Source organism: Ictidomys tridecemlineatus, chromosome 4 (assembly GCF_052094955.1).
Source record: "Ictidomys tridecemlineatus isolate mIctTri1 chromosome 4, mIctTri1.hap1, whole genome shotgun sequence".
Classification (NCBI taxonomy): Eukaryota; Metazoa; Chordata; class Mammalia; order Rodentia; family Sciuridae; genus Ictidomys; species Ictidomys tridecemlineatus.
In genome coordinates, this window is record NC_135480.1 from 200,026,706 (window position 1) to 200,032,875 (window position 6,170).

General features: G+C 54.7%; 1 long non-coding RNA gene across 1 annotated transcript; it reads right to left on the minus strand.

The window, feature by feature from the left end:
- Positions 1 to 3,055: 3,055 nt before the first annotated feature.
- Positions 3,056 to 5,629, minus strand: LOC144376917 (uncharacterized). The gene is made up of 2 exons (XR_013437268.1): positions 4,666 to 5,629; positions 3,056 to 4,347 (listed from the first exon to the last, which is right to left on the minus strand). It is a non-coding gene; the product is annotated as an uncharacterized LOC144376917 (long non-coding RNA).
- Positions 5,630 to 6,170: the final 541 nt, after the last annotated feature.

A 6,170-nucleotide genomic window follows, 5' to 3' on the forward strand; every position in this document is an offset into this window, starting at 1 on the left:
TGGACATTTTAATTGTTTCCACTTTGGGACATTTTAATTGTTTCCACTCTATGCCGTGAATGCTCACGTACAAGTTTCTGTTTGAACTCCATCTGAGTCAGCTTTTTCACTGCTGTGCCCAAAAAATCTGACCGGAACAATTAGAGAAGGAAAAGTTTATTGGGGGGCGCTCAGTTTCAGAGGTCTCAGTTCACAGACTCTATTCCCTGGGGCCTGAAGCGAGGCAGAACCTCCTGGCAGAAGAGTGTGGTGGAGGAAGGTGGCTCAAGAAGCAGAAAGAGCTGTCCTCACCGTGACGAAGTCCAAACCCCAAGGCACGCCTGCAGTGGCTCACCTGCTGCCCTGGGGCTTGCAGCCTGCTCTGACCTCTCCCACCCTGGGAAACCTCACCCCGTTTATCACTTTCATTCTCTCATCGCCACCATCCTGGTCCTCATTAGCAGCTTTCAGGCAGAGGAATTGACATGGGCAACAGTTCTGGGTCACGTTTGGTGCCCTGGAAGGGTGTCCGATGAAGCTGGAACACAGGGGACGGCTGGTGCCCGTGCTAGAGAGGTCAGCAGAGGCCAGCGCAGGAGAACCTAGGACGTCATTCTACAAGTTGGGACTTCACACTGGGAGCCCAGAAAGAAACCACAGGGGGATCTCTTTCTGAGCTAGAGGAATGTGGTCAACTTCACCTTTAGACTAGAGAGAGCACAGGGACCCCGGGGAGCTCAGTCTTGGCCTCACAGCAGGCGGGAGCTGGAGCAGGCCACTTCCAACCTCTGGGCCTCAGTTTTTCAAATAGAAAAACTGGGGTTCACATTTCTCCTGTCAGACACAAGTGAGGTCCTGGGTGTGAGTCTGGGTGTGAATCTCTGAAGTCCAGGATAGAGGCTGCTACTTGAAATGCCTGCTCAGGCCAGCCGCGTTGGTGCATGCCTGTAATCCCGGCGACTTGGAAGGCTGAGACAGGAGGATCACAAGTTCAAAGCCAGCCTCAGCAGCTTAATAAGACCCTGCGTCAAAATACAAAACAGAAAGGGCTAAGCATGTGGCTAATCACCCTGGTTTCAATCCCCTGTACCGAGAGAGAGAGAGAGAGAGAGAGAGAGAGAAGAAGAAATGCTTGCAAAGTGGTGGGGCTTCCAGTCCGTGGATCTTAGGTGGCTCTCCAGAGGCTTCATGGACATGTGTGGAGTTTGAACTTCTGGAACAGGAGACCCATTGATGACATCCTGGGGGAACTGGCTGTTTAAAGTAGGCAGCAGCGAATCCTCAGAGGTGACTTTTGTGTTAATGAGTCAGGATTTTCATGTCTTGGGTCTACAGCTCCGTCAAATTCTGCAAAAGGTGAGTCCAAACCGCATGGAGGTGGCAGGACTCGAGTTTCTATGGTTTGGAGGGCACAGGGACTTTCTCTGTGGCAATCATTTCATCTAAAAGAAGCCCAGACCTCCCACGCGGGCCTGGAGGGAGAAAGCTCGAGAGCAGAGGTCAGAGAGGCGTGTTTCCCCCACCCACGGAGCCTGAAGGGCAAAGCAGCAGGTGCCGAGGCCAGAAGACCCCAGGATCTTCACGGGGGAATTCGCAGGCGACAGAGGCTGGCAGGGAGAGGGAGGAGGGACTTTCTGCAGAGTGACAGGGAGGGTCTGGACTCTGATTCTGAGTCCATCTGTGGAAGGGACATCAAGGCGTTCAATGCTGAGGACACCACTGAATTTCCCCACCCATCCCTTCACTTTCAGAAAAAGGGTCACCAAGGAAAAGTGGCTGTCAAGGTCACAGGCAAGTGAAGTACCAGGCCAGGGTTGGAACCCAGATCTCGTGGCTCAAGGCAGGGGCTGGCACCCTGAAGTCCTCTCCCAAGCAACTGCAAGTGGGACACGTGGGTGGCCTCTGGGTCAGAGAGGACAGGCTCAGTAGTTAGCACTCATGTGATTCCCCGGGGGCGACATTTGGGTCTTCTCTTTTTGGTTTATTCTGGAAAGTCCCACGTCTCTTCCTAGCATCCCTGTCTGGAATTTATGCCAAGGGCAGCCAAAGGCCAGGACTGATTAGAAGGCCTGAAAAAGGGGATCCAGGGCAAAAGGTCAGACCATGCTGTGCGGCCCTCCTGGGGCCTGGGCAGGAGAGTGAATTTGTGTCCACCCCCTACTGCCCACCTCCCATCCCCAGTCCTGAGCAGGGTCTGCAGGCCTGGGAGAGTCCTTGGAGTTCAGACTCAAAGAGACAAATGGGAAGAGCAGCGGCTTTAGAATTGGAGCTGGTTCAAGTCCTAGTACCATCCCGTATTTCCTGTGTGCTATTGGCTGACTTCCCTAGCCTCTCTGTGCTTTGGTCTCTCCATCTGTAACATGGGGTTGGTACTCATCATATGGAAGGGACCAGCTGATACATGATCATAAGACAAGTGGCCCATAGGAAGCACCTCTCATCAGGGAATGGGGGCTGTCATGAGGTTTCCCTGAATTCCTCCAACTTCTAGAAGCCCTTTCCAAGGAGTAGAACCCGTGTCCAGATTGCCAGAACTCTCTCCTGGGCACTGGCTTAGACCCTGGGGAAAGACCCCATGATGGCCAATCCTGGACCCTGCCTTTGGAGCTCAGCCCAGTGAGGCAGGCAGACCAAAGGGATCGGAGCAGCCATGGGGTAGGGTGCAGCCAAGACACCTCAGGAGAGGAAAGGAGGCCCCTGCCTGGGTCAGGGAGGACTCACAGAGGGAGAGGCTGTGGGGGAGGAGTCTGCAAATGCTGGCCATAGTCACTGACCAATCAGAAGGGACCTTGGCTGCCAAAGGTCCACGGGACCCCTCGGTGTCCCCCAGCTGATTACTGCTGCTCTGGAAGGGGCATTTGATTTGGGTCCTGATGGATGAGTAAGAGTTCTTGTGACCGGTGGGGAGAAGGACACTCTAGGACAGGGCTTGGCATGTGCAGGAGCCTGGTGATTGGGAAGGTGTGGCCTGTTTGTGTAGGGTGGGCGAGGGGGCGATCCCTGTCCTGCCCGTCAAAAACCTCGTGGCCAAAGGCCTATAACAGAAGACAGGTTAGCAAGAGAAAAGCAAAACAAATTCATTTGATCGTAGTTTTATGTGACACAGGAGCCTGCAGATCAAAGGCCCGAAGATCTATTTTTCTGCTTAGGATCAATGAAGCAGGGGCGGCAGCTAGACATGGGATGGGTCAAAGGGCCTGAGCTCGGGGAATCTGTCAGAGTGGGGACCCGGCGGCCAGTCTCTGCAGTCGCTTTGTGGCCCCTGGGGTACAGCATCTCTTCCTCCCTGGGATGAGGCAGGACCCTTTTAGGAGTGGCGGTCCGAGGACCTACAATCAAACAAGGTCCGTCAGAGGCCTTGTGGCCGGCTCTCAGGCAGAGGAAGCTGCAGGGATATTTTTAGGTTTTATATCTGGCTTTGAGGGGAAGAGGCTCTGGTTTCTGGGACCCGCCTGGGGGAAGAGAGACTGTAGTTTCTTTAGCCTGTCTCAGGGAAGACGGGGGGCAGGAGGTCAAAATGACACTGCTTCTGAGGCCTTCATTTTGGGGTGCCCTTCCCCAAGCCCTGGTACCTGGAGTGGTACGGTAGAACACGGCAGGCATCTGAGACAGGGACAGGAGGGAAAGCAGAGAGGCCCTTGAATGGCACTGAGTTTAGATGACACAGTTGGGACGACTCTGACGTGGCATTCCACATTGGTGACCCAGATGCACGGGCACTGCCCCAAAGTTTGCAGGGTCTGCTTCTCCTCTCCCAGGCCCACGACACTGACTTGGGGTGGGGCTGTGACTGGGGGCGGGGTGGGCCTGGGCTCCATTCTCTTAGCAAAGGTGTGGCAAGGGTCGTCCAGGAAGAGAGGCTCAGACAAGATTGCAGGCCAACTGAGGCAGATGCTCAGCTGCAGGGGTGGGACCAACACCATGGAAAGTGAACATACTAGTGACCCAGACTCCCCTGGCCTCGGGACACTGAGTCTTAATAAATAAATAAAACTCAAGGTCAGCTTGAGAACAAGGTGCCTGGTTTAGACCACTCTGCTCCCAGCTGACACACTGTGTGACCTGGAGTCAGGCACAAGCCCTCTCTGGGCCTAGAGGTCTCCACCCGTAGCACAAGGGAGGCCGCTGCTTTCTCCTGGAAACAAGAAGGGTGACCTAGGCAGGTCCTCTCCGGCCAGCATCCTCACCTAGCATCGTGGAAACTGAGGCTTCAGATTCAGGCAGAGCCAGGTTTGAATCCCACTTTGGGAAACACTTGATGCTGAACTTGGAGCAAATGCTAAGTGCTGGGCCTTCATGTCCTCATTATGCAGTGGGGAGTTGATGGGCAAGGTCCATCCTGGATGGAATGGAGAGGGCGCTGAGGCTCTGAGGACAAGACAGTACAAGTGTTAGCAGGGGGCTTCTCCCTCACTTCCAATGGGTGGCCGTTGCCACAAACCGTCTTGCTGCTGGTTTTTTGCTGACATTGAAGGTCAATGGCAAGTGAGGAGGGAACCATATCCTTTACTGTTCTCCCAGGACACTTTTAAGCATGAAAGGGGCACTATTGGTAATAAAAAGCCATAAAAAAGGACTGTCCTTGGGAAGTTGGAATTTATGACCCCCTGGTGAAGAACAGAGATTCAGAGATGGAGATGGAGAAGTGGAGGCGGGACACAGTTGGGGAGAGACGTGAGCAGTTACCTCGAGCTTCGAAGAGAGCACGCACTGATTGGCTTCCCGCTTTGGGCCCACAGAGCTGCTCTCCAAGAGCTGCTCTGCCTTGCAGCAGCACGGACAGGCTGGTCCTGTAGCCCCGGGCCTTTGCTCCCACGTTGGTAGCTACATCTTTTCCCTGACTTGGGACTTCCTGCTGAGACCGGTCTTGGAATGAGACTAGGACAGCACCTTTCTAGCTGATCACCCAAATAAAGAGACTTTGAAAATGCCTGCAGGGGGTAGCTGCTCAATGAACTTCCAGCTCCTTCCATCTTCACCAGTAAGCTCCCAGGTACTGGGACCCTGCTCCACGGTCATAACAAGCCCCCAAACCCAGCAGGTCCTTGCTCGAAGCCTGCCCTGTTCCCACCCCTCCCCACCTAGGAATCCTCCACCTCCGAGTGCAGGAAGGCCTCTGGAGCCTGGGACTCTTCTCCCTTCCACTTCCTTTCTCCTCCTCTCCAGTGGCTGGGCCCAACGCAGCTGGCGGGGGCAGGGCTCCCCCCCAGACTGCTGCTCACAAGGCCCCTTCAACATGTCACAGCGAGCTTGCATTCCTCCACTCTAATGCCTCCTCTGGGAACATGGCTTTCAGAAACCTGAGCCACTGGTGCAGGCCAGAGGAGGTGGGCCCAGGGGCCAGGGCGAGGGGCTTGGCTTCCGCCCTTGCTGAAAGCAGAAACCCAGGCTTCCTCTCCCCTTCAGCTGTGCTGGGCTTCCAGGCCAGGAGGCAAAGAGCACTGGCTTCTCCCCAAACCTGCTTAGGCAGATGGGGCTGGACGAGAAAGAACCATGACAGCTTGGAAAAGGAGAGAGATGGTGACCTCGCAGAACGGCGAGGGAACTTTCCACATGTCCATCAGGTGCGAAGGCTTTCACGCTGGGTCCCTTCACTGTCCCTTTCGTCTTCTGAAACTACAGGGCAGACGACTAGCAGGACCAAAACCAATTGGAGGGGTAAGGTTACTAGCCCAAGAAATGGAAGGGCTGGAGTTCAAGTCCAGGTTGGTTGCACAGGACATCACATGGCCTCCAAGTCCATGGTCCAGCTGCAGGGGCCCCTGCTGAGGCCCTCCCTGGGTGAGGGGTGAACTTGTGCCTTCAGGGCACTTACTCATTCCTTGATGTCATCCTCCCCTCCCCCACACTCTACTCTTGGAATCTTAAATCGTGCCGCCTCGTTAGGCCCAGAAGGAAGACTGGAAATTAATTGTTCAAGGCCGTCTTCTACAAATATGGAGACTGAGGCCCAGGAAGCGGGTACAGCTTGCTTGTGTCAGACCTCACCTTTTTGAGACCTAAAGGCTTTAGTGGAAAGACTCTGGTCAAGCAGATCTGGGCTGGAGTCCCGTCACTGCCATTGACCTTCTGGGTGACCGTGGCCAGTAGACCACTTTTCCCAGCTTCAGTTTCCCCATCTATTAAGTGAGGCTTCAGTGCCTCCGAGGAGTGTCGCTATGAAGAGTAAGAGAATCCAGGGTTGGGACGCA